This window comes from Euleptes europaea, chromosome 5 (assembly GCF_029931775.1).
Source record: "Euleptes europaea isolate rEulEur1 chromosome 5, rEulEur1.hap1, whole genome shotgun sequence".
Taxonomy (NCBI): domain Eukaryota; kingdom Metazoa; phylum Chordata; class Lepidosauria; order Squamata; family Sphaerodactylidae; genus Euleptes; species Euleptes europaea.
The window spans coordinates 5979786-5993269 of record NC_079316.1 but is presented as its reverse complement, the minus strand read 5'-3'; positions in this window follow the sequence as shown (position 1 = coordinate 5993269).

Sequence of the window (13484 nt, the reverse complement as noted above, 5' to 3'; positions counted from 1 at the left end):
ACTCCCCGCCGCCCAGCGGGGAGTCCAGGGAAGTTGTTTTTTCTAAACTAAAACCTCAGTATTCAGGTTAAATTGCCGTGTTGGCACTTTGCAATAAATAAGTGGGTTTTGGGTTGCAGTTTGGGCACTCGGTCTCTAAAAGGTTCGCCATCACTGGTCTAGTCTCATTGCCACCAGATCAGCCGCATCAAGGCAAAGGGCCATTTTTCCTACTAGGCTGAGTTGGAAGAAAGCCTTTTTTTGCAGCTGCATTAACTTGCTCCTCTAGCAATAATGCAGGGTCCAGTATAACCCCGAGGCTGTTAACTGTGCCAGCAAGGGTCAGCTCAATCCCAACAAAAGCGGGCAGCATAATATCCTTCCAGACCTCCACTTTCCCAAGCAGCATTTCTGATGTCTTTCCTGGACTTAGATTCTGTTGGTTCACACTTGGCTATTGAACCACAGGCGCCAGGCAGCAATTTAGGATCTAAGAACATAAGATCTCTAATGCATCACCAGGAGAGTTGGGGAAGGATGCATAGAGCTGGGTCTCCTCAGCATATTGATGACAACCGACCCCAAACTTCAAATGATTTGGCCTCAGGGCATCAGATAAAGATCAACAAGCATGGGGGACAGGATTTGGGCCTGTGGAACCTCCACAGGATGGATAGAAGAAGAGAAGGATTTTATACCCTGCTTTTCTCTACCTTAAAGGAAGAAGAAGAAGAGTTGGATTTTATATGCCGACTTTCTCTGCCACTTAAAAGAGAATCGAACTGGCTTACAATCACCTTCCCTTCCCCTCCTCACAACAGATACCCTGTGAGGTAGGTGAGGCAGAGAGAGAATGACTTGCCCAAGGTCACCCAGCTGGCTTCGTGTGTAGGACTGAGGAAACAAATCCAGTTCACCAGATTAGCCTCCGCCACTCATGTGGAGGAGTGGGGAATCAAACTCGGTTCTCCAGATCAGACTCCACCACTCCAAACCACCGTTCTTAAGCACTACACCACACTGGCTCTCCAGGAGACCGAAAGGGATTTACAAATTGCCATCCCTTCCTCTCCCCACAACAGGCACCTGTGATGCTGGTGGGGCTGACAGAGGTCACCAAGCAGCCTTCCTGGGGAGGAGAGAGGAATCAACCCTGGTTCTCTCCAGGATAGGTGTCACCACTCTTAACCACCACACCATGCTGTGGCAGGTCCCACACTGATGATAACCGACCTCCAATGGCAATTCTTTGGTTCTGGTCCAGGTGGAGTGATTTGAACGGGTCCAACGTACAACCCCTGAGGCCTCCTTCTGCCTGCCAGCACCCAATAAGATGGGCCAATCCAGGAGGAGCAATGAGGAGGAGGTCTGATCTTTGGCTACTTTCAGACGGAGGGCATCAGCTCAACTCAACAGGGCCATCTCCCTCCCGTAGCCAGGTCTGAAATCAGACTGAAAAGGGTCCGGAGCAGAGAAGTTCTCCAAGAACACCTGGAGTCAAGTCGGCTACTCCTCTCTCTGTCAGTTTTCCTTAGGAAGGGCAGCTGTCAGATAGGCTCTCTGCATGCCCCGGATAAGAAACAAGATGGTTCCCCCCACGGACAAAATGGAGTTTTTTGTGCGTTCCTCCCGGTTTGCACCCGGTCTCCTGCCCAAGATCTGCACCTCAATGGAGACCCGCCCAAGTAGTCGCTGATCTGATATCGGGTCCCGCAAGACAATGCCGGGAGCCCGGGAAGATCAGCCAGTTAACGCACGCGTTTATTTCCTGTATGCGTTGTGTTAAGTCTTTACCGGTAGTTAACTTCTGTACTGTTCCTTTGTTTCTAAAACCTAATCAACCCCATTGCATTTACCCTATACATGTACCGATATTTCCCCATGTCTGTATTCTAGCCTTAAGTCTCTATGGCCTGCTGAACTCACTGCCTTTCTGAAATAAACTTTTAACTCGCTGCAACGTCTGGAGTGAAGTTCCTTTGCAAGAAACGCAATGTGTTGCTGAGGCCTGACAGTAGGCTAGAATCCATCTTTTTATTCGTTTGTGCCTGAAGAAGATGTCTACTCGATCCGACAAACCGTGCCGGACGTACGAGCTGCTCTGCCAGGGAGATCGGCAGGTAACAACCCCCTTCCATGGGGAGAGCCGGGAAGAAGCAGCCCCAGGACGGCGCCCGCTTGTGTCTACCAGAGAGCCGGCATGGACCTTTCTACCAACGCACGCTGAATTAAGGGGATGGAGGACGGTGGACCGGTGGGATGGCTCCTCGACCATCCACGCTCCAGACACCTCTGCCCCCTACCCCAGAGAGGAGGAAGCCATGCTGCAGGAGCAGAACCGCGCCCTGACCCTTCAAAACCAGGATCTCCAGGCGCAACTGAGGAGTCTGCAGTGGGACATGATGGCGCTACTGGGGGCAGTGAGAGGACTTCAATCGCCCTGCCCGAGTAATCGCTGATCTGATACCGGGTCCTGCAAGACAATGCCGGGAGCCCGGGAAGATCAGCCAGTTAACGCATGCGTTTATTTCCTGTATGCGTTGTCTTAAGTCTTTACCGGTAGTTAACTTCTGTACTGTTTCTTTGTTTCTAAAACCTAATCAGCCCCACTGTATTTACCCTATATATGTACCGATATTTCCCCATGTCTGTATTCTAGCCTTAAGTGTCTATAACCTGCTGAACTCGCTATCTTTCTGAATAAAACTTTTAACTCGCTGCAACGTCTGGAGTGAAGTTCCTTTGCAAGAAACGCAATGTGTTGCTGAGGCCTGACAGCAGCTCAGAGACGGGGCGATCATTGGCTCCACCGCTTTTCTGTTTGTGTGCAAAGTGCCGACTTTCAAGGCAAGAGACTAGCAGAGGTGGTCTGCCATCTCCTGCCTCTGCACAGAGACCCTGCTGATAGGGTTGCCAGGCCCCCCTTTGCTAGCAGCGGGAGATTTTGGGGGCGGAGCCTGAGGAGGGCGGGGTTTGGGGAGGGGAAGGACTTCAACGCCATAGAGTTCAATTGCCAAAGCGGCCATTTTTCTCCAGGGGAACTGATCTCTATCCGCTGGAGTTCAGTTGTATTAGCAGGAGATCTCCTGCTATTACCTGGCAGTTACGTGTGCTGAATAACGTTAGTTAGGAATAATAAACAGCACCACAGCTCAATTGTATAAATATAAGTTTTAAATCAAGTTTTAAATCAAACAACTTCAAATTCAAATTGGCAATGCAGATATCAATATTTCACAAACAGGTAAGTAGCAATGAGCCTTGCAAAAACTTAGCAAACAAGCTAATAACACAAACAGAAAGTCCAAGAACGCCGGTTACTTCCACCGTCCACCTCCAGGTAAAGAAATTCCGATGCGTGATCCAGTTGCTCAAATTGCAACTAAAGGTTCTGCTGCCTACTTTCCTTCAGTTTTTGCTAAGTTTTTGCAAGGGTCATTGCTACTTACCTGTTTGAGAAATATTGCTATCTGCTTTGCCAATTTGAATTTGAAGTTGTTTGATTTTCAACTTGATTTAAAACTTATATTTATACAACTGAGCTGTGGTGCGGTTTATTATTCCTAACTACCTGGCAGTTGGCAACCCTACCTGCTGAGCTTCTGAGGTCCGGCAATACTGGGCCATCCAGTCCAGGGCTCCGTTTCCTGTAGCTGTGGCTCACGGAAGCTCATACCCTACCAGAAAACATTTGTGTTAGTCTTTCAGGTGCTCCTGGACTCTTGCCCTTTTCTACTACTGCAGACAGACTAACACGGCGAACCACTGGGAATCCTCTCTCCATCCGTTTGCCTTAGGAAGGGGGAGATCAGAGACCGGGGCGACTATTGGCTCCCCCATTTTTCTCTTTGTGTGCAGAGGGTCCTCAAGTCACAAGCTGCTGATGGCGACCCAGCAGCAGGGTTTTCTTTTCTTTTTTTTGAAAATTTTATTGGTTTTTATAATATAAATTTTCCATGTTAACAAACAACAATAAAAGTAATATAAAAAACTAAATCATAAGTAATGTTGTTATAGTTATTTAAGTGCTAAATAAAAATAAAAAATAAAGGAAAATTTATTGACCTCCCCATCACCTCCGTCCGCCTCTTAATAAAGTATTCTATCCCATCGTGATATGGTCTGATCTTAATTATTCTTATATCTCAGTTAAGTTTCAATCACAATATGCTATTAATATAATTGATTACATTTCTTAATGTTAGCAATGTCCAGCAGCAGGGTTTTCAAGGCAAGGGACCAGCCGAGGGGGGGGTCTGCCGTCGCCTGCCTCTGCACAGAAACCCCGGGGCTTCCTGGGGGGGGGGGGTCTCCCATCCCAGGACTAACTAACCAGGGCCGACCCTGCTGAGCGCTTCTGGGCTCCCCGGAGGCCATCCGGGGCCCCCCAGGCCGGGGCTCCATTTGTTCTGCAGGGGTGGGGTTTTTTTTAGTAGCGGAGGGGCCCCATTTGGAAACGATTTAAAACTGACCCCCCCCCCTTCGAGAAGACTCGTGAGAGCTGCGCTTCTCCCTTCCAAGGTGGGGAAAGCTTCTTCCCCACTCACCCCCCTGCAATGACTTACTTGTGAGTAGACCGCCCCAGGATCCGGCTGCAAGGCTGCTGCCCGCTCATGCATCTCTGAAGCCCCTCGAGGTCTCCTTTGCAATTCCTCCGCCCCGCCCCCCGGAAAGGAGCCTTTCCTCTTTGCCTCCTCCCCCCCGCCCCTTGCCCGGCCGCTCTAGCACACAGCTCGGTCGGTTTAACCCCTTCGGTGCTGCAGAGGAGCGAACAAAGGGGCTCCCTGCTCTTTGCAATGAGGAATCTGCGGCCAGAGCCGGGTGGTGGGAGCGGATTCCGGCCAGGCTGCAGCTCAGCGACGCCCCGTGCAGCTCAGCGGGATTGCTCGGGAGTAGCTCGGCACAGGGTGGCGCTTCTGGGGGATCCCCAGGCAGAGCTGAGTTGGGGAAAAGAATAAATTGTGTCATTTTCCTCTTCTGTTGATGGACCGCAGGATATCACGTGGTGTGAGAAACACAATGAGAAGTGGTGGGATAAGCTGGGAGCCACGTGTCTGATGTCCGTTAGCGGAGGACACGGGAGGCAGAAGAGCCATAAATGCCAATTTTCTTCATTTCCTCCACTACCCTCACAAATCAGAAGCAAACAAATCAGATATTTTAGCTCAATGTCTTTTATGGCTGCATTATTTTAACTTTTCTTGAGACACCGTGTTCCTCACCAAGCCCTCCCCCTCCCCCAGAACTCCTCATTGATTTCTGAAACTTGATCTCCATTTTTTTTAGCCCTCCTGAGAGTTGATTTCAATTCAGAATATCCAGTTGTCAGGATTATTTACTGCCTCGTCCACTGCAGGAAGACTCTGGAAATCTGCGTTACCTTTGAGTGATTACTTCAACTCTCAGGATAAATACAGATAAGCCAGCCAAATCAACCCACTCTGGGTGGTGAGATGATGATTATTTTAGGTTGCTTCCACGTCATAAATCAAAACTGACTGATTGGACTTTGGACTCCGAGTTTGCTCAATAAAGGCATAAGTGCCGAAGCAGAGAGTGTGGGCCACCCAGTCGGACTGGGGTCTCTCTCTCCTTTGCAAGAGAGTGAGAGCGACTGTGCTTAATTTTACAAAGGAAAGCTAGCGTAGCATTGTGATGGACTGCTTTGTTTGATGCTCTGCTTTCATGTGACCTTTACAACAACCCTATAAGGTAGGCCTTTATTATCCCTGATTGCAGTCTGGGAGCTCAGCCTAATGGCGCAGTGGTTTATCTAGGACAACCAGGTCCTCTTCAGCATCTGGACATTCATCTCTTGATGACTGCAAGGGACAACTTGCATTTCTGAACGGGCCTTCACAGATACATTGTGTGTGTTAAGCGCTGTCAAGTCGCTTCCGACTCATGGCGAATCAATGTCCTCCAAAATATCCTATCCTTAACAGCCTTATTCCGACCTTGAAAACTGAGGACTGTGGCTTCCTTGATAGAGTCAATCAATCTCTTGTTGGGTCTTCCTCTTTTCCTTTACAATGTGATGTTAAAGGAGAGAGACTGCCAAAAAAACAAATCAGTAGGTTATTGCCTGAACTGCCCTTAGAAGCTAAAGTGACTAAACTGAGGCTGTCGTACTCTGGCCACAGTATGAGAAGACAAGAGTCACTGGAAAAGACAACAATGCTAGGAAAGGTTGGAGGCAGCAGGAAAATACATAAGGAAGTGTCAGAATGAGTTGTAGTAAAGCGATTTTTTTTTTGAAAGATATTCATCCATATCATCATTTCTTTATTGGCATACAAACACAATTCAAAAGGTTACAAAAGGAATGGAAATATTAAAAGGTGCCCTTTATAATACAGTTATAAAGAGAAATACAGTTTGTTGATACTGCCATCTCATTAGCTGTTCAGCAGGCTTTTAAAACAAACTTTAAAAACTGTGCCACGGCCTCCAATATTTGGGGCGAACGATTGTTCAATAAACAGAGAACGTTAAAAGAATCATTCAGGCTATTTACCAACAGGGGGCTTAGTAGTTCATTATGAGATTCTGTGTAGAAACCGCAATAAAATAAGATGTGAGCAACTGTTTCTGTACAATTATTGTCACAAGGGCAGAGCCTGCCAGATGAATTTTCGGAAAGGGTACCTTTACATTTAATGGGGAGCAGGTTTTATTTGCAGCACTATTTAGATCTTGAAGTCCTATATCTAATAGTCTGCGTTTTATTCTTTGGAAAGCTTCTTCCTCAGTAAGCAGAAGCAAGGAATCGAAATTAAGGCCGATAGATTTAATTTTGCTCTCAGGGTGTTGAAACCACTTGAAAGCATGTGATTCCATAAGCATACAGTAAATAAGGGAAGAGGGGTCTGCTTTAAAGTGGAGGCGAAACCGGAATTTCACAGTCAAGAGCCACGCTCTAGTTTCAAGTAGAAATTTGGCCAGTTTTCAAGCACAGTGTGGCATATGGGGCACAGCAGGGCATACCCATTATTTTTCGGAGGAACTTGGCTTAGGTGCATTCCAATGAATGTTCCAGTGCACTAATCCAGGCGGGAATACCATACAATCAAGACTGATACGTCTAAAACTAGATGGGATGGGATGGGCTCCCTTTTTATGTCTGGGCACCAAAATCGCTTTAGTCCATGCCTCTGGCATAGTGCCAGTCCTATCCACCCAAGTAAATAACTGAGCCAATAAAGGGGCCCACCAATTGGGGTCTGCTTTAAGTACTTCTGGGCCCAATGTATCCAGGCTGGGGGCTTTCCTTGATTTTATGTTGAATTAACTCAATTACTTCTTCTGAAGAGACAGGTGGCCACTCCGGTGTCTCAGCTGAGAGGGAGGGTAGCAGCTCATTCCTGCCCCATCTACCCTCATGGAATACTTCTGCCAACTACTGATACCCGTTACTAGGTGAGACGGGTGATATATTTGGACCACTGGAATTAAGTGCCCCAGAGACTAAGGACGAAAATGCCCTCGAGTTGTTAGTTTATGGCCTGTAAGAGATTTTCCCAGACGTTCTGGAGGATTGTACATAAAACAATTCAAGACATTTTGTGAATGCATTTTGAACTAAATCCCAAATTCATGTTACTGAGGATTATCCCTTCGCAAGTGAGCTCAATTCAGAGAGAATTTTTTCAATATGCCACCACGGCAGTGAGAAATCTTGTATGCCTCATACTGGAAAAACTCAAAAAAGTTTTCAACAAAGAATGAATAGATTTGTAAACTATTTGACTTCGCTTTGATGTCAAAACTAACCTGTTTGATTAAAAAAAACAACCATTTGATGACTTTTGTCGCAAATGGCAACCTTTTTATAATAAATATGCACAATGACTGTACATAGCTAATTATATCAACAGGCTAACTAGATTAAAAACTAAGCATTAGAAATATTGGCAGTTCCAAATCTCAAATTGTATTATCAAGCAGCTGCATTGGTGAATCTGTCGGATTGGATACTACAACCAGAAGACCGTAAAATAAGATTAAAAAAAGTCGGACTGGAGAAAGGACTACACCATTTGTTATGGAAATCTGGAGATTCTAAAAATCCAGTCAAAAATCTTTGATACCGACATAAGGGATCATTTGATGAAGACGTGGAATGCTTTAAAAAGAATTTTGAGTCCCTCTCCTCCAAAAATAATGTCACCAACAGAAGCATATCTCGACTTTGCAATAAGGAAAAATATTGACTTTCTTACCTATCAGGATCTCATTGCCACAGATGGAACAGTGAAAACTAAACAAGAACTACAAGCCAGAAGTCGAGAGATTCCATGGTTTATTTATTATAAAATAATTCACAGCCTGAAAGCTGACTACTACATCAAAGGAAACATGAGAATGTTAACAGAGTTTGAACAAATGATAATTAAAACACAAGACCACTTGCTATCCAGAATTTATAAGCTTTTATTAAAGAAAGAAACAGCATGTGAACAGAGTAAAAATCCCACTTAAATCGGAAATGTATATATTGGGTATTTTAGATAGGACATTAGGACAAACAGTTGAGAAATATTCTTAGCTATTTAAAAACAGTGGCAAGAATCATATGGGTGAAAAAATGGAGAAAAGAAGAAGTACCCACATTGTACGGATGGCATCAGAAATGTATGGAGTTTGTTTCTGGTTTAGAACAACAGTACTTCACTACTTTGACAAACTGGCAGAAAGCAGTTAAAATGAAATACTTGGGAATATGGATTTCTACCAAAAATGTGGATATGATGTTTAACAGTTATACTAAACTATGGGAAGAAATAAAGAGAGATATGATGATTTGGACTAATAAGAATTTATCCTTACTAGGACGTATCTCAATAGTACAAATGAATATACTACCAAGACTATTGTTTCTGTTTCAGAATCTTCCTATTATATCCCAAGCAAAGTACTTTGATATATGGAAAAAGGACTTATTGAATTTTATTTGGCAAGGCAAGAAACCAAGGATTGCATATTTGATTGACTCAAAAGAGAAAGGCGGACCTGCACTTCCAAATTTTAAACTATATGCTGAAGCGGCTGCTTTAGTATGGCTGAAAGACTGGATGGACTTAAAAAATACTCGCTTATTGGATGTAGAAGGGTATGACAATAGAAGTGGATGGAATGGTTATTTGTGGTACAATAAAGTTAAAATCCATGCATCGTTTCAGCAACATATGGTTAAATCATCTCTTTACAGGATCTGGGCCAGATATAAAAAACTGTTAAAAGTAAAAACACCATTATGGATTTCATCACAAGAGATGCTGACTTTACGCCCACTACGGTCTGCTCAGTTTTCAACCTATTAGGATCCCTTGAAATGGGAAGGCACAACATGTTCACTTAAAGATTATGATGAAGTTAAGGACTCACTATCTTGGTTCCAGTATTACCAAATACATTCGGTTTATTTACAGGATTTGAAAACAGGATTCTCTAGAGCTAAATCAACCTTATAAAAACTTTTACTGGATACAAATGATCATCTTATATCTAAGATGTATAAACTGCTGTTAAAACTCTATTGTGCACAAGAACGGATAAAACCTACTATGATTAATTGGGCACAAATGTTGGGACATAATATAATGCTACATAAATGGGAAAGGTTATGGACAAAATATTGTTGAAGGCTTTCACAGTCAGAGTTCATTGGTTCTTGTAGGTTATCCGGGCTGTATAACCGTGGTCTTGGAATTTTATGGACAAAAGATTTTATGGACAAAAGATTTGAAACTTATTTCCTCGCAAACATTGAAGGAAAATGTATATAAAATGATGTATAAATGGTATTTAACACCGAAAAAATTAGCAAAGTCATCTCCTTCAATGTCACCAAACTGTTGGAAATGTAATAAAGATATAGGCTCTTTTCATCATGTTTTGGTGGACCTGTGAAAAAGCTGAGAAGTTTTGGGAGATGATATACAACAAAATACGGAGGATTGTACAACAAAATATATCTAAAACACCTGAAATGATGCTTTTGAGTATGATTCCAGATACTGTCTTTACCCATCGAACTTTTTTGATATATGCCACCACGGCTGCACGTGTGATATATGCAGCTAAATGGAAGACTGACTAGCTGCCAACAAAAAATTACTGGATAAACAAGATGCTGGAACTGACAGAGATGGCGAAACTTACAGCTTTGATAAATCAGACTGATAATGCCCAATTTTGGGGGGAATGGGAGGCGTGGAGAATTTAATGTGAAGATTATTTTTTAACGGGATCATTTAAGGGATATTCTTTGATTTAATCTCTATTATAGATTTGGCAGAGTGATTGCATAAACTTTTAAAATTATTATTCATCGTCAAGATAAGATAATCATATTAATTATATTAATTATAATATTTTAGGGATTAAAATGTGTAATCAAAGGTATATACAATTAATTACTGGATGGAAGAGAAGTAGGGGGAAGTCGTTATATTTCTCAATTATTATATCTTTTTTCTTTCTTGTATTAAATGAAGAAAACAATAAAAAAATTGTTAAAAAAAGAAAAAAAGAAAAATGTATGGAGTTGGCCAAGATAAATATATAGAAGATAGTTGGGTTTCCGATTTTAATATAGGTTGGATGGTATGGTCAATATGTATAAATCAGTATTTAAGGGATAGCAAAATGACTTTAGGGTTTAGAACATAAATTTACCAAAGTGTTGACAAAGATGGAAATAGTTAAATAAAAATTTAAAGTAAAAACAGATAAAACTAAAGTGTTATTCATCTAAGAAATAATATATATAATATTTTGTTTTGTATGAAGAGAGTTGGAAGTGGGTCTCTGTATTATTGTATTATCTTATTTTTTTACTTTTTATTTCTTTTAACTTTTTAACTTTTTCTTTTTTTGTATACTGTTTTTCTTTCATATTTTCATATTTTGGTATATTCTGCAATATATTATATATTTCAATAAAGTAGAACAACAACAACAAAGGAAGTCCTGAGATTTCCAAACTTGTTGAACACATTTTTTCTAAGAATGCCTCCCCCACATTGAGTCCTTACAGCTATCTAGCTTCCAAAGGGCTTCCAGGTCTACCTGTGAGCACTTGTCCCCGTACTAGTCCCATAAACAACATCCACAGACGAGTAGTCCAAAAGAGAGTTGATTTAATAGAAAACATACAGGTATACAGAGCTAACAGGTAAGTAGGCATGAATGGGGGCTAGGATCACGGTACAGGGCCTATATGGGAAAGCATTGGTCATATCGTGATAACACTGGTAGTCAGGGCAACCCTCGTTAGGGTTCCCATGGGAGACAGCGCTGGGAGACAGGAATGCAGCAGTTAGCCAGTAGCCTTGAGACGCACCTGGTATAATCAAAACAACAAACCCAAAATATGCACAGTCTGGCAGGCTGCTGAGAGTAGCAAAGAGCAGGCCTGACACTACTATGGATTTGAACTCAGATCCACGCAGTCGTAAACCATCACTCTGGCTCTTGAACTAATCTGACCCGCATTACGAATCTGGGCAGTGGGTCTGGTTCAATCCTGGGCATAAGTGGGGGCACGAGGCGCCCGTCTCCAGCATCTGCAAGAGGATTGCTTTCTTACAGCTTTATACACAATTTAAAAAGGCATGCCAACTAACCTTAATGAAGCCCACTTCATTTAAAAAAAACCCAGCACAAACCACAGGGAAAAAAAAACAAAGTGTGGATTATCTCTTGAGGAGAATGTGGGTGAGGAGGACACCTGGGATTGGGAACGAATGTCCCACAGTGTGCACCTACCAACTCCAAGGAGACCAATAATTTCCCCCTGCCAACTCCTAGGCTCATCTCCACAATACTGGAATATTGAAAGGGGGTCAGCCTGATCCCTTTGAAGAAGAGTTGGTTTTTATATGCCGACTTTCTCTACCACTTAAGGGAGAATCAAACCAGCTTACAATCACCTTCCCTTCCCCTCCCCACAACAGACACCCTGAGGTAGATGAGGCTGAGAGAGTGTGACTAGCCCAAGGTCACCCAGCTGGCTTTGTCTGTAGGAGTGGGGAAACAAATCCAGTTCACCAGATCAGCGTCTGCAGCTCATGTGGAGGAGTGGGGAATCAAACCCGGTTCTCCAGATCAGACTCCACCACTCCAAACCACTGCTCTTAACCACTACTCCATGCTGGTGTAGTTGAGTTGGGGGGAGGGGCAAAATCTTTTCCATTCAACCCAAATTAATCCTACTGCCAGAACTCTTTGGGCTTCAAAGAGGCGACCCCAAAATGTGTACAGCAGGCTGGACTGGGGAGGAATAAGGGTTTCGGGATGCCTCTCTAGAACTAGGGGAGGGGCTGTGGCTCAATGGTAGAGCATCTGCTTGGCATGCAGAAGGTCCCAGGTTCAGTCCCCGGCATCTCCAGTTAAAGGGACTAGGCAAGTAGGTGATGTGAAAGACTTCACCCTGAGACGCTGGAGAGCTGCTGCCAGTCTGAGTAGTCAATACTGATTTTGATGGGCCAAGGGTTTGATTCACTATATGGCAGCTTCATGTGTTCCTTGTCAGGTAAAAATGTTTGTAAACTGCAGCTGCCAGCTGTCCACACTAGGATTTGTCCAGCAGCGGGGAGGCTATAGGTATCGGCTATCTTCATCCTATGTCTTCATAGGATTTGGAAAACAAATGTTTTTGCCAGTTTTGCAGGTGTCGGAAAGAGTTCAGTTGGAAGATAACTAAAGTATCGCATTTCACAGAGAAGGGCAACCACTAAAAGAACCCTTATTTGAGTTACCATTCAAAGAAGATACACATCTGAACCAATTTATGTGGATTCTCTGAGGAACGTGAAGGTCAGATCTATGCCTCGAACTCTTGCCACACATTGAATATTTCTGAGGTTCCTCCACTGCATGGAATCTTCAATGCAGAAGGAGACAGGAGCTGGTCTTGAATCTCCTTCCACCTAAAGAACCCTTCCTTGCTCTTTTCCCAGTGAGATCTATTGGGGGTTTCAATCATGGCTAAATCTCTTTCCACAGTCCCAGCATTGATACCTTTTCTTCCCACATAGGGTAAGGTTTCTGTAGGTGCAAGCTCTTAACAAGAGTTTACATGGCTTCAGTCCCTTCTATGATCTGAGGTTGTCTTTGACATTTAAAATACAAGAAAAGCTCTTTTCCAAAGCTAAGCAATTACATGGTTTCTCCTTATGTGGGTTCTTGGATGTTCTTGAAGACTGCCACACTGACTTAATCTCTATCCGCACTCTGAGCATGATTCCCTGTGTGGGATCTTAGATGATTTTGAAGAGCACCACTCCGAATGAATATCTTTCCACACTCTGAGCACTCAAAAGGCTTCTCAACTGAGTGGGTTCTTAGATGCTGTTGAAGATGGCCACTGCGACTGAATCTCTTTCCACACTTTGAGCATTCAAAAGGCTTCTCCCCTGTGTGGATTCTTAGATGCTGTTGAAGATTGCTACTTCCACTGAATCTCTTTCCACACTCTAAGCATTGAAAAGGCTTCTCCC